At 28.6% G+C, this 13,404-nt stretch overlaps 1 long non-coding RNA gene across 1 annotated transcript; it reads right to left on the bottom strand.

Moving 5' to 3' along the window:
* Positions 1-8,186: 8,186 nt before the first annotated feature.
* On the bottom strand, positions 8,187-10,283 carry LOC121128321 (uncharacterized). The gene is made up of 5 exons (XR_011783237.1): positions 10,154-10,283; positions 9,747-10,029; positions 9,383-9,680; positions 9,244-9,331; positions 8,187-9,179 (listed from the first exon to the last, which is right to left on the bottom strand). It is a non-coding gene; the product is annotated as an uncharacterized lncRNA (long non-coding RNA).
* Between the last annotated feature and the right edge of the window lie 3,121 nt (positions 10,284-13,404).

Raw genomic sequence — 13,404 nt, 5'->3', positions numbered from 1 at the left:
AAGATAAATAATGATGGAGAATAACCCAGTAAAGCAGGAAGTGGAGAACACAATTTAAAGAGGGATTCAGAGCTACTGTCCATCTTGGAAAAAGAAGAACAATGAGGACCCCACAAAATTGATAAATCACTTACCTCGCCAACGACTTCTCAGTAGTTGCTAGTAAAATCTGGAGGTACGTGAAGGATGACTCCATCCCACATTCTGATAAAAATCATAAAGGTTAGGAGGCTTGAAAGTCCATGTTTTGCTATGTTTAACGGACATACTGAGGTCACAGTGAAGACAATAAATAATCTCCTTCTTGAAACAAACAATAAGGCAGAGTTCAGGCAATATTTACTAGACACTATAGTATGCCTCGAACCAACCATTAATCTCCTACTGAATGGTTCTTCAGCCATACACAAAGGACCTGATCTCCTGTAACCCGAATGTTTAGTCCAGAATAACCGATCATCAGTTGAAGGAAGCCGAGGCCCGAAGGAGGAAATAGATGGATCATATAAAGGGGAAACATGGCCATCCCTCCATAGAGATACTAACACTACTCTAATTGCATCATCGTCCAAGATCCCAAATCTAAAATATGGGATCAAAGAGCCGAGGTGATATCCCAAAGCCACTATGGAAGATTTTACCTCATTGATCTTGCTGGAAGGAAGGTCTGTCGAAACAGGAGATTCCTCAAGCCTATCCTTTAAGGTTCTTCAACTTAAAGCATCCCCTTTCTTCATTTTGGTGTACTTAAATCATGCCTTTAATTATTTTATTTTTTTTATATCGCTTCCCCTTTCTTTTATATGTTCCCTCTATAATTAGTGATTATTGTAGTTTTTTATTCGCTATGAGACCTTCATAAATAATTATGCGGATCTCAGTGGAAGTGTGAAGGAGTCATCCCAAGATTTATATACACTTAACCTCCACACATGATCTACTTGTTTGCACATTTGTATTTTTGTACACTGTTCCTCTAAAGTAATCTAGTCCGTCCTTACTCAGGAGAGAAGTAGAGATCGCGTCCTACTTTTGTTGAACTTTATATTCTCTATAGTATCTTTTATTTTCTGAAGACTTGGACTGGACATGATGAAAATATTCGAGAACATGGATTCGAATTGGACTTTAAGCAGAAGGATTTTTTCCTCTACCTCTGATTCCTTCTAACATTATTTAATATTATCATATTATGTTTTAGTATGTATTCAGTTAATTATTATTAGTTGTAAAGCTCGAATAAATGAAGTACATACATAGATTATAAATGGTGATGATTGACAGTCTATACTCAAACAAACAAAAATGCGTGTATAAGCTTTTAATCTATGAATAACTTCTGACAAGGCGATGAGTTTTCGTTATTGTAAAGAAAAAATAGATATATGCTGTAGGTACACACTTAGCATATAAATATATGTAAGGAAAAAAATTAATTCAAATATTGGTTTTTATTTTATGTTAAAGGTGTAGTGTGTTTTTTTTTCTAATTTTACATATGAATAAATTTAATTTGCCGAAGTTACTTTCTAAATCACGTTATTTCATCGATTCCTTGGTAATTACTTTTTGTGTTTCAACATTTGCTACTTATATGCCTTACGCATGGGTTTATTTTGTTGAAATACTTTTACCATGGTTTTGGTGCAATATTTCTTTCTAAATATTACGTTCATTAGTAGTCAAATCTATGTTTTAGCAAAATGGCCGCTTTAAATCATTTTAAGATTTATCTGTTAATACAAGTAGATATTTAAAAAGAACTATCTATTACAAATTATATTAGTATATTTTATGCGCTCTTATTCTTTTCAAATTCAATGCAATGTATTCAAACCCTTAATTTCCTGTTGAAAAATAATTACAATTGGAACAATATTTTTGCAAAAATTATGTATCTTCTTTTGAATAGTAAACTATGCAGGTATTTTGAAAACATAAGATCTGATATCGATGGTTTAAATAACTTCCTTCCTCTTTTAAATAATTTTAACTTTCATTTTTTTCACATTTAAATACCCTTAAAAGTGTAATTATTTATTACTTAATAAATATTCTTTTATCTAATTCTCATAAGTTGCAACATTTGATTGTTCCCTTTCAAATGTAATTTGTGGTAAACTACTATCTGTTAGAAACTGATATTGCTTTAAACAGTAGCAAACAGACTAAGATATGTTTTTTCTTGATTTTAGAATCGCTATACCAAACTAGTTTTTAGTTTTGCAATTGATGCAATATACGTAAGAATATAATAAAATATTTAAAAATCAGTTAACAAATGTATTTTGATCCTATGGATGTAGACAACAAAATATATAAACAAATTTTTGGTCAAATATGATTTCAAACACAATAATGGTTTATAGGTACAAATTGTTTAATAAGTAAAAATTGTTTAGTAAGTTTTGGTTGTTGTTTAATTGAATTATTTATTCCTACTAGGGATGTTTGTTATATCAGAACTATACGCAGTGGTACCGTGATATTGATTCAATGTGGACCGATTGACAACTTATACTGGTACTTAGTACACCATGACGTCACATAATATAGGTTAAAATAGCAGGATTAAGTCCACTCCAAAACAATCCAAATCCGAAAGCACTCAGTTTATATTATTTGTTTAAACTTTAGGGTTTTGATTCATTAACACTGGTTTTTTTTTTAAATTTTGAGTGATATAAAAAAGTATTGTTGCGTTCAACTTGTTTTTGTTTCTTCTCAAAATTGAATAGATGTCTTGTTTGAACTTTATAGTTTTATATATTTTAAAAACATATCATTGGTGTTGTGATTACAATCATTCCAATGATTTCCACATATTGATTAGTAATAATAATAATATGTATAGGGGGGTACTGATTCAAATAAAATGGTACTAAGTATAGTAAACTGATGTTGTAACTGGTGTTTGTAGCTCCAACGCCTCTTAAAACAAATTGGTATAAAAAATGATGTAACCCTCAAATTTTTGCCACCTAATCCCTCAACCCCTCAAATATATTGCCCTATAATGAAACTTTTACTTCTACAACCTCCTTTGTCACACATCTTAAATAACAATATTTGTTGGTCCACCCTGCCCATTGTATGTTTATAGGTCTGACAAACAAAAGGTGTTGTTTGTCTTACTGGAGGTGAATTTGTATCTCCATGTATCATCCTTTTTGCTTTAATTGATGATCTTCTAATTTAGTACCTACTTGAAGGTAAAAAATAATTAGTCTTTTGCGAAGAAACTTTGTAGGTATGTATTAGGTAGGTAGGTACAAAAAAAATATACACACAGAATCATGTTACTTCTTTATTTACTTCTTGAGAGACTTACATTACAAACATCAATGACACATTATATGTTAAACTACCTAGTATGAAAGTGATTGAAGGATGAGTGTAAAAAGTAAAAAATAAACAGAACAAAACCTTATTTGTCCTTGATCTGAGTAGGTATTAAAAAATCCCTTTTATCACCTTTTTCTTATAATAAGTAGCACTCTCTTTGTACAAAAGCACATTCTTTAACTTTGTTACAACCTTGGTTTTAGTGATGGGACCATTTAAAAAAACGATGTAATTTTAGTAAAAATTACCGGTGCCGATTCTTCATTATTTAAAATGGTAGTTACACAATACCATTTTGCACTTGGTTTTTGGAATTTCTTTCGAACAAAATTTAAAAAATTACATTTTTTAAACAAAGTTTTTTCAAAATCCAAAACTATTCAAAAAAACTTTCAAAAACCCGTTGCTATTTTGAAAAAATTAAATTTTTCGGAGAAAATTTTTCCAAATTCCTCAGTTTTCAATTTATTTTTTTATTTCAAAATTTAACTTTTGATATAGCATTTTTAAAAAATCAAATATTAAATTTCTGGAGAAAAATTTCAAATATGCATTGTTATTCACAGACAATTAATTTTTTGGAAAAAATAATTGAAAAATAAATTAAACTTTCTAGTAAGAAAAAAAATTCCTTACTTTGGAGTGACTATTTTTTTTTTTTTTTTCATAACTTAGAAAAGTAATAAATAGTTAAATACCAGTAATAAACAAGAATCGGGATTGCAAATCATATATTATTTTCCCGATACCAATTCCGATTTATAGTCCCATCACTACTTAATTTACTCCTCGTGTGCGTAAACACATGTACAATTGATGTAATATGTATATAATTTACTCCAAAGTCAGAATAGCAACTTTGTTTATGGAAAAATACATATTATACGACGGATTACATTCTATAAATGATGATATGTTATACCTAGATATGTCTATACTTATACGTTCCTGCATTTAATAGGGAGATTTAATACAATATTGTGTGAAACATACGTTTTTTATGTGATTGAACTGCAAAATATATATTATACCTACCTATATCCTATAATATATTAACGAACTAGAAAATTGTCAATTTAGCCAGTATGTATTGGAAATTGATTGATGAAAAACACAATCAATATTGAGCTTTCAATATTATATTGGATTTTTATTTCTCTACTTTTCATTTTGGCGCTTTTTTTTACTTCATTTCCACGGATCATTAGAGCAAGCTCCATCAATAAATGATCCATTTATTATAAATTAGACCATTTGTTGATTGAAAATGCGGATGGATTGCAACACAACTTTGGACTTTTGGGGGATATTGATTTATTGCAAGAAATCCTTCGATTATAATTCATTTTAAGTGTATCAAATACGTTAAAAATAAACTTAGAAAAAAGGAAAGAGGATAACAAGGTTCATTGAAAAATTATTTAAGAGTAGGTTTAAGCTTTTATGAGTTGTTTCATGACGAAAAATCATTCTAAATATGTAGTAATCTTATTTCAGTATTTACCACATTATCATAGACAAGTACATATGATATTTGGTATCTGTGCATATAAATTAAATAATATATTTTCTGGAAAATCTGGCTGTTTCATTAATGTTAAAGAAAAGTGGAGATTGAATTTAGAAATAATTACCATAATACATTAATAGCTAATTGTTGATATGAAGAGCAAAACTTCAAGTCAGTCAGAATATAATCCAAGGAGATAATATCTTTGTTCCATTATTATGCTCAAGGACTAATTGCTTAATCAAATTAAGTAGCATTATTTCTTTTCTCTCCTCCTTTTAAGCAATATCCTTTTTTGTAGAAGAGGATGATAATATTAAGTAGATGATTATTATAGGCACTTAAGCTTCTCCATCATTAAAAGTTATTCATTTAATATAAATATACAACACATATAATAAAATAAACTCTTTAAATAGATTGTATCAGCTCTGGATTTGTACATTCAACATAAAATGATTTTAAAAAATCCAATATTTCTACTAGCTTCCAAATAGATGAAGAAAAATTAAATTTGTTTAAAATGAGTTTCAAATGGAATGAGCCTTATCTTTTCAAGTCAGGCTTTAAAGACTCTTAATTCTGTTTTCTTCTCTCTTTATAATTTATTTTAAATATTACACAAATACTTAGATATTTATAATACCAGTACGAGGTGGTGCGAATTGAATCAATCAGATTTGAAACTTAATACATAAACTAACTCTAGGCTGAGTTCCTATAGAATACGTATTGTATATGTAGTTGCTAACAAGCAAATTATGAATGATCTATATTATATTGTAAGTCAGATCTCGAGTTACAGGCTTTGAATAAAGCTCTTGTTCTCCGGAAAAACATATGCTTTAGATAAAAGTATAAAAAATATGTTATAAGGTATACGGGGGGAGAGACTCAAAAATATTGAAGAAAAAAAAAACCTTAGTACCTTTCAATGAAACATTATGATGAATATCTGTGATCTGGTAGATATTATTACTTCAACATCTATTTCTAGTCAATAACTTATTTTTTCTTCTTCATCCTGAAGTTTAGCACACAGAAATATCTATTTTTGCTTTCTGTTTTAATACTATTGATAGTAATAAATATAAAAATATGTTAAATTTTTATATGAATATTTATGAGATAAGTTTATTGGACCCCCCCACCTCCTTTATATTCAAAAATGACAACTCTATTATTATCAAATTTGGTAAGATACATAAATGTATGTATTTAAGTAAAGGAGTAAAAATTATTTTTTTTCACCTTTCATCATTGATTTTGAAATAAGATTTTCAAATTTCTTATAATTTATTATACAAAGATTTTCTCATTTGCTTGCTTTTTAATTTTTTTTTTTGTTTAGTATCTATTTCAACTAATTATATTTAAATTGTCTCTGTCAAATTTATATTTTGTTTTACTTTTTTTTCAAATGTAATTATAAAGTCAAGATTTGAGTATCTTAAAAATATTTAATGAGTTATATTCAATGTTATTATTAGGGTCTGAAAGTAAAGTTAAGGTGAGTCATATATGTATATAAATTTAAAATAATAACCATGAAATAGTTATAGTTGCCCTAGAATCTAAATAAAAAGTTATTTTATTTGATATTAATCAAAAATGTAGAATATACAACTAATCTACCATCATATTTTCTATTATTAACTTATGTCATGTAACTTCCATTTAGATCATCATAGTAATTACGAATCATAATAAAGATGGGAAAAAATTATTTCCAGGAAATTTGGTATGTAACTATTCCATAGTATATGCTTAATTTACGTAATTCGTTCTTTGAAAGGTGAACACATATTGAAGATTCAATAGCGATACAGTTTTAACTAACAATATATAAAACATGGCTCCGAAATAATTAGATGAATTAAATAATAATGAAAACGGAATTGAAAAAAAAAATCCTTTTTGGTAATCTTAACATAATTTTTTTTTCTCCAAAGCTGTTATAATGATTATTTCATTCTTGAAGACAAAAGATAAAGGTATGTATAAAGTAATAACTAGTTTATGTACTCATGAAAAACGAAGGGTAACGTCAGAGTAAATCTTTGTTAAAATCGGAGTAGAATTGAGGATCAACATCAAAGTAATTCCAGCCTATGCCCTTGCCATATACGGAGTGGAATTTGTTTTTATTTCCTTCATCTCACGGTAAATTGCTGTTGATCTAACAAAACGTCAAAACAGCTAAGCGTATCTCCCCCCAAGCATCTTAAAACTGTTAGGGTGACCACGTTTTGTTTATTTTAACATACTGACGGGACATATATTAACCAACACCGGTTTTAACTTGTGCTATGATTCAGTGATATGATGTACATCAGGGGAAAATGAGCCCAAACGTGCACTGTTAACAAACCAACAAATGAATACATAATTTTAGCTTCACCCTTTAACAAAGGAAAGATAAATATATTTTAAACGAATCTAAGACTGGCTTAAAATTAGCCATGATAATTTTTAAATGGACTTAAGGAAAGCTACTTTTTGAGTGTTTATACCTATATTTGCCAATTTAATTTTACAGGTATTTTTGGAATCTATATGCTATAATTAATTGTGAATATACAAACTTTAAGTATAATTGAGTATAACTTGAGTAAGTTATTGATATTGAATTGAGATCGTACTTTAATTTAAGTTTGTGTTTTATAAAGATAATGTAGTATTTAAGTGCTTTCTTTAAACGCCTATTTATATTTCTGGATTTAATAAATTTGTGGAAAAAAGAAGCTAATTCTGATGCATGTGGTCTGTAGACATTTTGGGATGAATTTATATGTATAAATAATAACCACAGGCAATCATTATAGAGATAATGACGATTATTAGAGATAATTTTTGAAAGCCTATTTATAAAACTAAATAAATGACCATATAGACTGCCAATCATTGTATATTGAATTAATCGAATTATTTGATTAGGTAAATATTATGATAGTATAAAGTATTTGTAATCCCTGACCCACAGGTATCATCGAATGTATTACATACTTTTATTAGGAAAGAGGGGGAGGAATGGATAAGTACATCAATTATTTCTTCGAAAGATGCTACGAAAATAAATAAAAATGACCTTCTATTCTTTCTTATAAGTTAATATGTAACTTTTTCTTCATTATTATAATTATTATTATAGGTAAAATAAACTTTTTTTCCCCTCTCTTTACTTTTTAACTTTCTTCTTTTGAACAAAATCTTTTATATCTATTTATGCCATTATAGCACTAATATTTACTTGTAAGAATGACTTCTACTCGGGTATATGATATTTTATAATTCTTGATAACGAAATAAAAAAAATAATATTAAGAAAGTGTTGAGAATAGTAACTTTGTATTTTCTATTTCTGTTTTCTAACTTTACCTGTAAAATTAATTATTTGTACATATTATAAAGTAGAAAGCAAAGTTGAAGGAGGTGTTCGAAACAAAAAAGAAAGATATATAAAGCGTATTGATGTATTAAAAAAAAGAAGTTATTTGAGCATTAACTATCCTGAAAGATATACTAAGTATTTACATTTTTAGATCAAAAAATGAAAAGAAAAGTGCAATTTCAGCCTTTCTCTAGCTAAATATATCAGAATTTTAAAATTTCAATCATCTTTTATATTTTGGAATACCCTCTAATTTGGTTCATTATGGTATAAAAAAAATAATGCAACTTGTCTTTAGAAATCTACTAATAAATATTGCTACTGTGAAGCCAAAGTTTTATTTGAAAATGTTTTCCAGGGTTATTTAAATGTATAACCAAATAATTGTTTTCTGTATATTTATAATCACACTATTATAAAATAGTTGGAGGTGTATAAACTTGTTTTAGAAAGCGGGAGTGGCTTTTTCTCGTTGAAAATCTAATCATATTTTTTATTTTCCAAAGCTATTGTCATTATTAATTCATTCTTCAAGACAACATATCTAAGTAATAAATAGTGCATGTGTTCATGAAGAGGAAAAATAACAATGAGGGTGTCCTAAGGAGTTATAAATGTAAGTCCTTATCAGACTTGGAGTGCAATTGAGGATCTATCTCAGAGTAATTCCAAGTTATATGTCCTTTAATATACGGAGTAGGATTTGTGTTTATGTCCGTTCTCTCATGCTGCTTGCAGTTGATCTTACGAAACGTCTTGACAGCTGAGCTTCTCCCTTCTTAAACATTCTTCAGATTGTCTGGAATACCATGTTCAGCTTCTGTTTCCATTATATCTACATACTCGAGGTACATACAGGGGTGGCCATAAGCTTTAAACCATTTTAACTTGATATATTGAGTGATAGATTGTTCGTAGAGAAAACCACTTGAACTAAATATTTTAGAACATTTATTAAATTTTATTCCATATTTTATTTACTATTCAATATAACTACCTCCTTTGTCGAATGCCTTCCCTAGACGTGATTGAATTGATTCACATGCTGCACGCACCATAGATATGGGAAGTTTATCTCATCCCATCTGAATTAAATCGCGGAGATAGTAAAAATTTAAATATTGTTGAGCTTTTACCTTCCACTCGAGATAACCCTACACAAAGTAGTAGAGGGAGTTAAGATCTGGACTCGAAAGGGCCACATTGATTTGTCCTAGAACGAAATATTTGATTTAAGCCACTCTTGATATTGAACGCTGGTATGTATTGGAGATCCATCTTGTCGAAAAGTGACCTTTATCGTTTTAGATGAATTGGTTTTAAACCACAGAAGGACCAATGGCTCCAAAAAATACGAAATGTAGTCACCCGTCTTCATGCGGAGGCCCTCCAAAATAAAAACCAAAGGAAGCTTATCTACTTTACTTGAAATCCCTGCCAAACCAAAAGTTATCTACTATTAACACGGGTTTGTAATTGCTTTTTGGTGTAAGGATACACCTTTTGATGATGAGACCAAGATTCGGTCGCTTTGACGGTTAAATTTTTGATCCAGGTCCCATTTCTTCTCATCCGAAATGACGATATTTCCTCTCCGCCTACAAAGTTCAAATAATGTTTTACTTCTTTGAATTCGATTCCTCCAAGCATATTCCGTGAGATTCTGACCGTAACGGAACTTCGATTCATCGAAATCCTTCATACGTTGATCTCCTCTTCCGTTTTTTTTTCTTTTTGTCATTTGCAAACACTAAAAAACGAATGGAAAAAAGAAGCAAATGCCCTGGAACAAATAAATGGAACATTTTTTAAGGAGCACATATTTTTTACTTTCTTTGAATACGATGCCCCACCGAGGTGACGAATGAAACTAGAAGAGTTTTAATCAACTTTAATAAATGGACTACCATTGTTTCTAAGTTATTGGTCAGAAGCAGTTAGAATATTTTGTATGCTCACATATATAGATTTTTTTTTTAATTCTAGGGTTTTTTCGCAGTTTTCTTGAAGAAAGTGTAGAAAAATGGTATAGTATGACAAGAAAAATCTGAAGAAGCATGATATAATGATGTATACAAATGATATATTGAAGATAAGATTATATGAGCATAATACTGATACGATAACTTAAACCCTGTGTAAATACACAGAATTTTTTATCTATTTGAACAATATCCCAATCTGCGGGGAAAATAGTTTGTTCTACATCTAATAACTCTCCTGAAAGGGAAAAACGCAATTAAAGCTCTAAAAACGATATTAATATTTCTTCAAAATTGAAGAATCATCGAGAAAAATAAATAAATTGTAGTAATGGTATTTATTTAAAAACCAATGACATTACAGATAAATATTATTTCCGCAATTTATGTACCTATATGTTGTAGTACTTGATTTTATTATATTTTATACATAATCTGTAAAAATAAGTGTAATATTGAAGTGTTTGATCTAAAGGGTTAATTTTTAAATATAACCTTAATTAATGATTAATTTTATCGCAATCCCTTTTGATCTAAACTATTATTATTTTTCATATATATCCATAATTTTTATAAAAGCCCAATTAAAAAAAGTGAAGTTAATGAAAGATTATCATAAATCCACAAATTAATATATTTAAATATAGCAAAATAAACAAATCTGTACTCTCATATCATTGAATTACTAAAAATTTTAAGACAATCATCCTTTTTAGTGGCTATGATATGCCGAAAGGGGAACTTCAAGCTAAAACATATATTGGGCCCATAAAATTAGGTAGTATTGAAACCAGTTCCTGCTATTCACCAAAAAGCTTTATTAAATTAAACCATTTTTTTAAGACTGGAAGCAAACCTCTAAATTTCAACCAATTTGTCTCGCATTTTGATAAAAAATTGTTCAAACATAAATAACCAGATAAAAAGTAACCCCGATAGAAAAAAAGAAGCTATATACTCCTCTCTTTGCATTTTCCTAACGTATATCTATGTACAGGTACAACAATTAGTCAATATAGGTATATTATTTTTTGCTCAAAGGTAATTGAATTCAAAAGAGTTTTCTTATTTTCAAAGTAGATTTTTGTCACATAATATTACAACATTTTATATAATCCCTCACGCGGATATTTGACAAATAACTTTCTGACAGATTTTAATTTCATTTTTCTTCACAATGTTAACTTTTGAAAAAGGATTATTGCTTCCTTACTTCAGAGTGAATAATTCATTTTCTTTGTAGAAATTAACAGTCTTATTAAAGAAAATATGTTGCGATGACATTAATATATTATGTAGCTTTATAGATTAAGGTACACCTTGTTTCCTTCAGATAAGTAAATATGTATTATGTAGAACATAGCTCACATGTACTTATCATACATGTATGTAAATATGTCTAGACATATCTTTATAAAAACACTTTGGAATGGGATTCTATATTCCAGATACATGTATGACAGTGTGAATAAATATGACACGTGTTATTTCATTAAAATCTTTGACACAAATTCCTCAGACGAATGTTTTAACTTTTTATGCTAATAAACATATAGCTAAAGGTAGATACACATTATGTGAATAAAATTACATATATATTTTAAAAACAAACAAAAAACCCTGTCAAATCCTCATTTCTTATATAAAATGTTTTTATCCATTTCGTATGAATCTTTTCTTTTGCTAATAAGAACAATAATTTACATTACAGACCTCAGTAATATAAAGTCGTACAATGTAAATTGGTGTTAGCTGTTGATTCCTTCATCTTATTTCATAATTTATGGCTATTACATAATTTAATCTTTGTAATTCATCAATGAAGTAATAAGTTATATTTTACGTATGCTCAGATTTCAAAAGGACAGTAATACAATTTTTTGAGGATTTATCGTCACAAAAAATATGCATTTGTCATCTTATCATAGAAAAAAAAGGAAATTTAGCTACCATTTCTAATTTTGAATTACAAACGCTTACAACTCGTATTCTAGCGTCGAAAAGCCTCAATCCTTGAATATGACTTGATCCTTAGAATATAAAATATATATAATATTTAAGAGATAAGAAACAGTTGGTATAATTGACAAATTTGGCTAAGGATCATATGATTTTGAATCTTTTTTCTTCTCTTTTTGGAAGTTAGGTTGCGTCATACAATAAAGAAACAACATGACAAACTAAAGACCTATCGAATACAAAAGTAAACATTTATTATGTAAATATACACATAGACTTATGTATACGGTTGTGTTTGTCCATATTAATGATTGAAGACTATAGTTACGTCGAGTTCCGTCTATATTCGGTCAACTTTAGTCCCACATATTAGTCCTTAAAACTTTAAAGCTAGGTGTTGCGTCTTGACGAGGGAGAGACACAAACTTATTTATAAGGTGGAGAGATCCAGGATGACCGAGAGACAAATGAGAAGAAGAAATGGCGTGGAGGAATAAGACTACACTTATTATAAGATCATATGTATTCTTTATAATACAAAACCATAATCTATTTTATTTACACAATACGAGACTATTTATACTACGTAAAAAACAGTACTTTAATACACTAAAGAACATACTAGAAAATAAGAACAAGAAAGGAAGTATGAAATACATAACACTAGGTCCTTGTTGGTTCCACTCAAATGTATTTCTTCCTTTTTTGATCAGTCCTAGTACAAACAGTCCGAATGACCAACAGTCAAAAGGAACGGTCCCAAAGACTGATAGGACCGGTTCTAAGACTAGACTGGACCAAATAGATAAGGACTGACACAACACTACCCATGAGTATCAAAGTCTTTGAGATGTTTCAAGGATATTTAACCATCCAAAGATACCAAAATTAAGGTCATAAATTTTGAAAACAATGGTACCTTTTGTTGTCATCTTATTTATATTGGATGATAGAGAGAGACTTAACATTCTGACACCATTTCCCCTTTTCCTTAAAAGTTTTTGATTAATCTTTTTGATATGTCTTGGAAAAAAATAAGACAAAAGATTACCTATTAGCATATTTTATCCTTATGATAAAAAGAAGTTACTCTCTAAAGTTTCATTTATTTATTTAAACACACACACACATATGAATAGCAGAGAAGGGAAGAGTTCAAGAAGAATATGATTTAAGACATCATATAAAATATTTTTTACAAAAATCTGTTTAAAAAT

The sequence above is a fragment of the Lepeophtheirus salmonis genome, chromosome 13 (genome assembly GCF_016086655.4).
Source record: "Lepeophtheirus salmonis chromosome 13, UVic_Lsal_1.4, whole genome shotgun sequence".
Taxonomy (NCBI): Eukaryota; Metazoa; Arthropoda; class Copepoda; order Siphonostomatoida; family Caligidae; genus Lepeophtheirus; species Lepeophtheirus salmonis.
Note: the sequence above shows the minus strand (reverse complement) of the source record. Positions and strands in the feature narration are given on the sequence as shown.